Below are 11749 nucleotides of genomic sequence, written 5' to 3' on the forward strand. Positions count from 1 at the left end.
GATCTGTCTCTGTGTATTTCAATTCACAATACATAGGATGGTTCATCAAGATCTTTCATATTAAAGAACTTGGTTAGCATAAGTTTGATCTCATGAAGTATACCAAGATCAATACTGGAAAACAAAATATCATCAATATACAACACAAGAAAGATGAATTACTCCCACTAACCTTAAGATAGATGCACTGATCAACTTTATTTTCTTCAAAACCCAATGAAGTCCCCACCTCATCAAATTTCAAGTACCATTGTCTGGAAACCTGTTTCAAACCATAAATATATTTTCTTAATTTACAAACCCAATGCTCATTACCATTTGTCACAAACCCTCAGGCTGCTGCATGCACACATCCTCATTAAGATCAACATTCAGAAAAACATTCTTAACATCCATCTGATGCAATTCCAAGTCAAAATATGCTACGAGGGCCATAACAATTCTAAAGGAGTCTTTAGTGGAAACAGGAGAAAAAGTTTCATTAAATCAATTCCCTCTTTTTGTGTGAATCCCTTAACCACAAGTCTTGCCGTAAACCTCTCAATTTTACCTTTTGAGTCCTTCTTTGTTTTGAATATCCACTTGCAGCCATTCACCTTATAGTTTCTCGGTAACTCCACTAGTTCCTAAAAATCATTATTTACCATGGGTTCCATTTCATCATGCATTTCATCTATCCATGTGCTAGATTGAGAAAAAGAAATAGCTTCTATATAACTTTTAGGATCAATAACAATACCAACATCATAAGCATGCTCACTAAGATAAGCTACAAAATCACTAGGGATAACAAGTTGCTTTTGTCTTACTGGCCTTCTAACATGAATTTGCTCAACTGGCTCAGCAGGTTGTGCAATCTCAGTCACAATAGGAGGATCAACTACATTTTCAACAAGTGGTTCAACCATATTTTCATTTGGAGCAAAACCTCCACGAGTATTGGATGAGTGAACGTTATAAAAAAATTAGGCAGTGGCAAAGAAACAACATCAGGCATAACATAATCAATATTATCAGATACAATGATATGCTCAACAACATTAAGCTCAAGGAATTTTACATGCATGGATTCCACAATTTTATTACCTCTACCAGGACATAAGAGTTTGTATCCTTTGGCTTTACCTAGATATCCAATGAAAAAGCAACGACTAGTTTTGGGGTCAAGCTTTGTCTCAAAGAGATTACATATTTTAACGTTTACGGGGCAAACCCGGACATGAAGATGGTTTAAACTGGGTTTTCTACCTGTCCAAAGCTCAAAAGGTGTTTTTGAAACTGATTTACTAGGAACTCTATTTAGTATATTGAGGGTTGTTTTCAAAGCGTCACCACATAAAAATTCAGGTAAGTTACACCTACTCATAATGCTTCTCATCATATCCTTAAGAATGTAGTTTTGCCTTTCGGCTACACCGTTTTGTTCAGGAGTACCAACCATGGTGTATTGTGGAACAATTCCACAATCCTACAAGTATTTTCTAAAAGGCCCCATATATTTCCCAGTAGAATCATATCTACCATCATACTCTCCACCGCGGTCAGAACGCACCATCTTTATCACCTTTCCTAGTAGTTTTTCAATTTCATTTTTAAAGATTTTAAACTTTTCAAGTGCTTCTGATTTTTCCTTAATCAAATAAAGATATCCAAACTGGGAAAAATAATCAATGAAAATTGTACATTCCAGAAATTTAGTTTGACCAACCTAAGTGTAAGGTCGGTAAAACCTATTGTATACTTATCACAATATATTCTATGAATATGATTCATGTAGATGTCAATTTTTGTAAATCTTTTTTATTCTCTATCTTTTGAAAACTATAACCATATTGAATTACTACTATGTCATGTTTATGCCGATGCATTACGACAATCATGTAATCTCTTATATAATCACAAGAAATATAATATATACTAACAATTTAAAAAAATGTATGACATATGTAAGACCCAAATTTTGACCCTAATATCCCTCATGTCATCTCATCATATGCATTAGCATTGGGATCACACCTTAGCATCCTCCTTACCCTTCATTCATTGGGTTTGCATCGGGAGAGATCACCAAGCACGTTTGATTGTATCATACTTTGTTTTTCATTATTTACTAACCAAAATTCCAAAAATATGTCAATGTATAGTTTAACTCTTTTGTAAGTAGTGTGTGTGCTCACCAAAGCTTCATCAAGCTCATATATAGGGTTTGAGACCCTCGAGGAAAGGAGTTCAACCAAGAAACAGTTCACTATGGCTCTTAGTATCATACATGAATCCCTATGATCTTCGCATGTCATTTTGATCAAGAAATCACTAAGAGTTTGAAGCCTGTTTGTCTTGGAAGCCCTAATTCATCTAGGTATCTTGTGTGACTTCCTCAACAAGTTTCTTCAACATGTGATCAAATATTTCAAGGGATACTTCATATTAAATCATCCTACACCTATATGATCCTCCACGAGCCCCAAAAGTCAAAATAATGTCAAGATAGCAAGATGGTTCATGGTGGTTGACCAGAGGAAGTCAACTGGTCAAAACTGGGGTTCCCTAGACTTTATCTCCTGGACTTTTTGTCATATGAAAATGATTCCAAGATCAAAGTTACTCTAAATGACATTAAAAACAACTTTCATGTAAAAGTCAAGAGCTAGTTTTTCTTGGAAAGTCATGTTTTATGGTGAAAGATTATAGGTCATTTTGTTTGAACCCTAGTTTGGAGGTCAACTTCCCAAGACCATAACTTGCTCATTTTTTATGATATGAAATCCATTAAAATTCCATGATCAAATTAAGGACATATAATTCAACTTTTATGTTTGGAGGAAGTTCAAATTCAACTTGCAAATGCATGTGCCAAGAGGAAACTTTATAGGTCATTTTGGACCAATACCATTGAACAAGTGATTTTCCTCAACTTCTAAAATGCATAAATCCTTCATGAAAAATCCAAATGAGGTAAAAATTGTTACCAAATTGAATAGGTTTGAAATAGATACAACTTTGATGAAGGAACTTTTCTCATTTAAAGTCCATAGAAAAAGTTATTCAAGGTGGAAGAAGTGAACATATGGCTTGGTACTTAGAAAATTTTCAAATATGTTTGACTTCCCAAACTCCCACCTCAAAATTCATCATGATCCAAGCTTCAAATAAAAAATTGTTCAACATGAAAGTTGTTCCCCTTGATCCCACCTTTCCAAAAAGTCCAAGAACACCTCATTTTGCCAAAGTATCAAGGACTTGCACATGGGTGCAAATTGAAGAACCATTTGGATGGTTTCTACTTCCACTTTTCATACACGATTGCATGGCTTTGTAACATGGTTTCAACATGATTCACATTCAAGCATGCAAAGAGAACTTTCAAAATTTTCCAAAATTGGAAGTGTGTGGAAATCAATCTCATGGCCTATAAATACGATCCTCATTGCTCAGAATTAAGGACCTCATTCTCAAGCTTTGAATCTGCAATTCCAAACCCTCACCATTAAAGGATAAGCTTGAAGATTTTCTTTGAAAGTCGAGTTTCAAATCTCCAACTATTTTGAGATTGAAACTCCAAGAGTCCATACTTTTCATTGATCCTAATCACTTCCAACAAGCATCTAAAGCAAAGCCAAGCATAATTGAAAGCAAGATCATGCCAATCTGAAGCTCCATTGAAGGTGAATTTTCAGAATTTTCATCTCTTCGATTCTCCCTCAATTCTTCACCATTCTTTTTGATTTTTGGTTGTATGAAATCCTATCAATGTAGGCAAGAAGAATGAGTTTCTTTGAGGTCAAATCGAAGCAACTCAGTTCATGATCCTCAAAATTCAAATTCATGTATCTTTTTATATACTTGGAATTGGAGAAAATTGAGGCCAGATTCGTGCTCCTGAGCATTTTTTCTTCAAATTAGTGTATCCATTTTTCATTTTCCATTGAGTTGAGCTTGGACCAGACCGATGGTGCTCACCGAAGAAGATGACCGGAGCTAGGGCTCTGGTGGTGTGTTGGCTTATCCAGGACCATCTAACCTGAGTCTTATGTTCTAATCTTACGCGTCCATTATGATTACCACACCTGCATCGCGTTTGACTTGTGTACATATGGAATGTGCGCTCCTGGCCATCTGATTAGCCACCTCAATTAATGAGGGAGATCAGATGGCCCTTGTTTTTTTGATTTTTTGATTTTTCCATTTAATCCTTTTATTTTAATTAATTCATATCAATTTCATTTTTAATCCAAAAAATATGGGACTTTCACAAAAAAAAAAATCAAATATTTTCCTCTTTCATTTTCTGAATTAAAATTATTTTTTGGATTAATTTTGGTATTTTTTATGAATTAATTGTTTTTGTGCATATTTTTAATTGTTTAAAAAAACTTATGACTTTCCAAAAATCATGAAATTTTTTGTCCAAGGTCCTTTGATCTTCATTGATTTGGTGTTTTGAAGAGGTTTTAGGTTTTGGCCAATTTAAATTGAAATTTAATTCATTTTAATTTGATTTTTAATTGATTAATTGTATCGAAATTGTGTTGAGACATTTTTGTTGACTTGTGATGTTTGACTATGTGTTTGGGCCTTGGTCAAGGTTGATTTGACTTTTGTTAAGTTAAAATCATTGGATTTAGGGGATTGATGAAATATACATTTCATCTCCCAAAATGAATGAATGATTTTAATTTGATAAGATTCCTCCCATGACCAATTTGTGTTTATCTCATCTCCCCTCCCTCTTCATCTTCAATCTCATTCTTTCCCATCCCTTCCATTGATCAATGACATCTCAACATTCTAAGGCTAATTGGTTCATCAATAACTCTATGTTAGATGAACAAATACAAGTATGGATGAGATAGGTTCATCCCTTTGAGCTTTTTTCTTTTAGTGTATGATATGTTTTAGGAGTTTGGTTCATTATACCAAATCTCTAACATGCATTAGCATCTAAATTTCTATTGCCCGACCTCAGATAGTTGTGACTTCTACATAAGTCCAATTACGATTGCTTAACATAGAGCTAAATTTTGACCCTAAAAGCATAGCATTCTAGTAAGTGGGATTGTAATTCTCCCCCCTTTCATGGTATTGTGTGGAAACTTGGCCTTTTTTCCTTCCTTTGGAAGATGTCTTGGTTTAAGGATTCATGCTTGTGAATAGAGGGTTAAGTGTTCTCCAAAGAATGACTTAATCAATTGAAAAATAAAACACCACTAACATCTAATCAACTAACATTTGACTAATTTTTTATTATATTGCTTTTATCTTCCAAGTAATTTACTTTATGCAATTTAATTTCAAGTCATTTACCATTCATTGCCATTTTCATTTCATTAATCTGTTTATGTTTATGTCATTTTCACTTTGCTCATTTGAGCCATATATTGTGATTGTATATATTTTTGTTTGCATACTTTGTTTGTGTTTGTGGTCTTGGGGCCTTAAAATACTTAATAAACAATTAAAAAAAACCCTAAAAAATGTTTGTATGGACTGTGGGGTTTGATCTGAGCTTTTGGACTTAGAATTAGACAACATTCCATATGCAAAAGGACGTGGCCAATGCCAACATTTCTAAGATTAAGTTATTATGATTTGAGCTTTCATCTTATGCAAGTATTTGGACCCACTTGAGTTCATCTGCTATATGGTCTTGATGCAACTGTTACTTTGAACCTATGCCTAATATTTTATTCTGAGCAAAGTCAAGGAAGATCTCATTTGATGCATAAAGAAGTAAAGAAGATTGTTAGCTGTGAAGTTGCTTGCTTGGATGTGGCCATCTTTATTTGATGCCTTGCTCTTTATATTGCTATTTGATTGCTGATTATTGCTTGATTCAAAGTCCAAAGGGGAAGTGGGTTTTCTATATGACATTCTTGTCTATTGGATTGCATCCCATTTGTTAGATATTTTTAACTCTTAACTTTTAATTTTATGCTTAGGATTAGTCTCTTCATCTCCTCCCACTTCTTAAATTTCAAATCTCTCCCCCCTTTCAAAAAATTTATTTGCTTGTGATTTCAAACTTATACATGTTTCAAATTAGAAACTTTGGCCTTATGCCAATGCATTTTTAAACTCTTTCCTTAAATCAAACTTGTAAAATATCTAATCATATCGACTTAAAATTTCAAAAGACAAAAAGAACTAACACTCATTCAAACTTTTGGGCCTTTTGTGCCTCTTTTAAATTTAAATTTTAATTAAAATCAATCCACTCATTTTGAAATTGTTACCACGAACTACGAGGTTTTGATCCCTCATTTTTATGTTGGTACGTAGACACAAGTCTGAAGGTCTTGTCAAACACAAAAATATAATAAATGAATTCTTTTCTCATCCCCACACTCTATTTTTTCTCAAACATCTTTTATACCAAAAACACATACACACATAAGAAAAGGGCTCCCTAGGAGTACCTAGGATATTTTGGGTGCTAACACCTTCCCTCTATGTAACTAACCCCCTTACCTGTAATCTCTGGCATTTATTAGTTTTGATTTAAAAACTTCTTATCTTTGGGTTTTGTTCGTACTTTTCCCTTTTCTTTTGGAAACAATAAAAGCGTGGTGGCGACTCTTGTCTTATTGACGTTAAGTTTATCCATAGCTTAATGGTCATGAATTTACCGCTACAACATATATCTTAATTATTATCGAAAAAGTATAATATAAGTAATCAAAGCTCTGATATCGAATTTTTGAAAAAAAAAACATTTGAATCATAAAATTATGATTTTCATAATGCTTTAATATATATGAGAAAAAATAAAACGTATCCGGATTCATAATTTAAATTCTTCTTGTGTACAGAATGTGTCTACGACACAACATTTTATTTTTTGATACTTGAAACGGAAGTCTCGGTTGTCATGCTTGAAATACTATAAGATTGTTAGAAAATTAAATTATAAATTAAATGGATCGAGGCTAAAATTATGAATGAATCACTTTACTTATAGTATTTCAAGTACTCTCAAATTTTCTTAGAGTTTGTACGCAAGAATTGAAGGAGAATTGCGGTCCAAAACACAGCGGAAATTAAAATTTTCTCCTTTAGAGATCCTTACGAATGGTCATGATCAGTGATAGAATATTTACCTCTTGTGACGATTGAAACCTTTGGTGCAGATCTCTTGTGACGATCAAAAACCTTTGATGCAGATCCACGAAGCGATCACGAACGTTGAACGATGACAACGTCTCTACTCAGTCCACACAAACGAATTCCTTCAATCTCAGTGCTAGCTGGTACGAATGAAGGCTTTGAGTGAGAGAGAGAGAGAGAGAGAGAGAGAGAGAGAGAGAGAGAGAGAGAGAGAGAGAGAGAGAGAGAGAGAGAGAAAACGAAAGTAATGCCACCGCAATTAATGCTTCTGCACAAGGGTTCTATTTATAGAACCACTTGTGTGGGCTTCAAGCTAAAAAGCCCACTTAAGTGTATTTTGGCCCATATCTTATAATATGCCCAAAATCACTTAAGCCCATGGTACCTTACCATATTTCGTATTCTACTCAAGTACACCGTACCTTTACGATGTTTTACAATTCACTTAAGGGCACCGTACCTTACGGTGTTCCTTGGTTACTCTATCTCTCATCAATCCGTCCTTTGTGTGTGACCCTGTAGGTTTTCGTGACGTTGGCAATTATATTAAATCACGCATTTAACATAATAAACAGTGAGCGGTATCTAGCAACACATCACTGCTACCCAAGACACGAAAATGTCATGTGATCTGACAAAACCTTCTGTGATAATACTTATGTGTATAATTACCCTTTTGCCCTTATGTCTATATTGAACACAAGGCATAGACCGTGTCATCCTTGTCCAGTTCAATATTGGGCCCATAGACATTTATCCTGTTATGCAGGATGGGCAAATTCCATCTAGGTCACTCATGTCCCTCAGCATGCTTCGTGGAGTACCCATCAACTGCGTTTATGGTTATCCAATTACGGACAACGTTGGATCAGCAATAAAGCACTCGACTCCACATCTAGGGTCCATAGTGGTTTCAGGTCGAAGAGTGGTATACACCATTATCACCATGAGAATAACTTATGACACTTTGCATAACTTTCTATATAGTATTCTCATAGCGGGTCAATCCGGTATAAATATTACTCTTAATATTCATACCTATGTTTAAGACTTGATAACTCTTTATCCATGATCCATGAGATGTGATCATCAGTCTACAAACATAATAGTCTTAATGCTTTAATGTTATCCCACTTCACACTAAAGCTCGACTACGGATACTTTAAGAATAGTGTCCTTATGTTTAATGTGTTCTCATGATTAAGTCACACTTAATACATTAAACGGACTATCTATTCCAGGGACTTTATTAATCAACCATAATAAAGAAAATGCCTTTTATTATTAATAAATAATTCGATACAAGTACCAAAAAGTATTGGCCTCTAGGGCTTACACCAACAAGAATACCCAAGATAATTCAACCCATACTCGAGTTTGTACAAGATCGATGAAAAGTTGAATGTAGGGAAGATGAAATATGAAATGTTGTATGAAGAGGATAGGATTTTCGAATCAATTTTTATGAATACGGAATGCTCAATTTATAGGTCAACGTGGTGTTGTTTCATAAGGTTGCGATCCTCGATGAAACACACACTTTCAACAACACTTTTGTAAATGTTGCATTATTTCTCATACACCACCACTTTTTAAATGTTGCATTGTTTCACCTACAACAACAGTTTTTAAAGGTTGTATTGTTTCACATTCTACAATATTTCACGAAATGTTGTCTATTTATGAATTCAAAATACAAACTGCTTACTGTAATACTTCACAAGTGTTGCCTATTTTTAAATTAAAAAATTAACCTTCTGTTCCATATTTTCTTGTAATTTTGGAACACACTGAAGATTATTTATTGTTAATAATTTACAATAATCCCCCACTTGTTCTAATAATTACAAAACCAATTTCAGAAAAAGAGAAACAAAGAATGTTAATACAGTTAAGTTCTTTCGATTTGAACTCAACCTTTGTAAGGATAATGCAAAGTCTAATCGGAATTGTAGGTAGCAATGCTTTGAACTGTTATCCCTTGTGATTAAATCAGCATTACCTTACACACACTCTTTAGTGGTTCTTCGCCTATATATCTCGCCTAACACTATTTATGACCATGTGCTTTTCCTGTTTTTGTGAATTTTTCATGAGAGAAACTCCAACTCTTACTTTGAGATGGCACCATCTCGAAATTCATCTAGGTGAAGTTCATTTTTGTATCTATTTCTTGAGATACATATCCTCGATATAGAACTTCATTAAGAGTTTGAAAAAACACAACCCTCAATATATAATAGTCAACATTGTCATAGAATATTGCACAAACATCCAAATCAATAACTTGTTGCTACTCATTGAATCTTAGATTAAGGTTTGCTAACTTCATATTGGGTTGTTACCATTGTCGGAACCCTTATTCAAGGTGTTTCAATCTCATATCTCTCAAGGTAGTCTTTACTAAATCTCTGACCAGTGGTTTAGTAAATAGATTAAGCAAATTATAGATCGATCGTGTGTATATGTGAATGAAATGATTACATCCTTAATCAATTTTCTCACAAAATAATGTCTAAGTCTTACTTGCCTAGAATTTATGTTATACACTTTTTGTATGCTATACGTAAAGTGGCTTGACTACCACAATGTATCAACACCTTTGAAACATTGTCTATAGCAAATGGAACTTTCAACAGAAGGTCCCTCAACCACTCAACTTCTTCACCAGCGGAAGCAAGAGCCGCAAACTCTGATTCTTTGGTTGAGTAAGTGATCCATATTTGTTTCTTACTCTTGCAAGAAATTGCATCCTCGACTAGTGTAAATATCCACCCAAATGCAGATTTATGATATTCAACACTCGATATCCATCTCACATCGGTATATCCTTCTATTATAGCAAGAAATCTACCGTAATGAAGGGCGAAATTGTTGTTTTTCACAAGATAACCAAAATTCTTTGTGATGGCCTTCTAATGCTCACCATTTGGTTTTCTAGTAAATCTACTCATTTTACCAACTGCAAATGCTTTGTTAGGTACATTGCATCAAATACATTAGACAACGAATTGCACTTGCATATTCCAATTGAGCCACAACTCTTCCATCATTATTTTAAAGTTTGACATTATGACCAAATGAAGTACTCACTTTCTTGAAATGTAAGTGTTTGAGCTTATTAAGTACTTTCTCAATATAATGTGCTCCACTATTTCGCTTTACTTTGATCCCCAAAAGTGTGTCAATTAGTCCAAGATCATTCAACTTGAATATGGAAGTTAAAACCTTTTTTTCTCTAAAATTCCATTCATATTGTTGCTAATGATCAATCATATAATTAAAATGGAGACAAATGAATATCATAACATTTCTCACACAACTTTGTGTATAAACACTTGTAATAAGAATTAGATGAAGAAGATTTTTAGATAATCATTCATGATGAAGCAAGGAGGTTTTTAGATGAAGTGAGAGATGAAATTACGAGCAGTATAATACAAATTGCAATGAGCACCTAATTTATGTTCACTTGTCTTAAATCTTCACTTGAATTTATATGTTAAACCTTCTTCATCAACTTCATCATTTATGTGCATGACACTTTTGAACCTTTTCTTCTTTGATAATCTTTATCATCATCAAAACTGAACTAGATATAAGATGTATTATTCGCAATCCCCCCTTTTGGTGATGGTAAACTCTTTGAATTTGTGTTTTGAAAATGGTTGAAAAGTCTCCCCCTAAATTATGGTCCCCCCCTTACTTGGTGAGTTTTGCTATGACAGAGTCAAACTTTTAATGTCATTGTTTCGGTGCTTGTTTTTACCCATACAATGATGTTACAAGCTTGCACATAGTTTGTTCATTATCAGGAAGCACATATATAACCTTCTAGTTTCTCCATGTAAATATCCTTATTGAGATCTCCATTTTGGAATTTCGTTTTAACATCCATTTCATGAACTATATGGTCATGCAAAGAAGCTAATGCAAATGATACTTCTAATTATCACTGTCCTAGCTAGCATTGCATATGTGTTGAAACAATCAACACATTCCATTTGACTACTGATTTATCCTTGTAGGTGTTTTAGTGTTCCATCACTATTATACTTCCTTCTAAACAAGAGAAGTCCCTTGAAGTTACTACTTCCATATAGTCTTAGGATCATCTTCCACTTGAAGAATAATAGGAACCTTGCAGACAAAATTCTCACTATTTCCTTCTACTAGATAAAAGAAATAAATTGATTATTGATTTTGTTCGGTTCTAGATCCTTAACCTTTTGGCCTCTCTTACTTATTCTATGTTCGGGTTGTTTTTTCAACAATATGTGATGAACTTTTTATTTGTGTTTCAACAATCTATGGAAAACCTTCCTCACAAGGTTCTTCATTTGTGGGAATCTCGAATTACATATCTTTCGTGATAAGGTTCTCAAAATTCCACATCTCAAGATTCAATAGTTTCATTAGACTCCAAATTCAAAATTTTATATAAGTCATGATCCCTCTTTAAATGATCTTTATATATCATATAATAATAAATATCATCAAACACAAATAATTCACATAGCATCCGAATCAAAGTTCAATTAAAATTTAAAATTATAAACTTTTATGAGTTTTACCACTTTGGTTCTTAACAAACTCTACTTTAATAAATAATTTTAAAATATAAATATAATATTTTATTCATAAC

Source organism: Lathyrus oleraceus, chromosome 5, assembly GCF_024323335.1.
Source record: "Lathyrus oleraceus cultivar Zhongwan6 chromosome 5, CAAS_Psat_ZW6_1.0, whole genome shotgun sequence".
Classification (NCBI taxonomy): domain Eukaryota; kingdom Viridiplantae; phylum Streptophyta; class Magnoliopsida; order Fabales; family Fabaceae; genus Lathyrus; species Lathyrus oleraceus.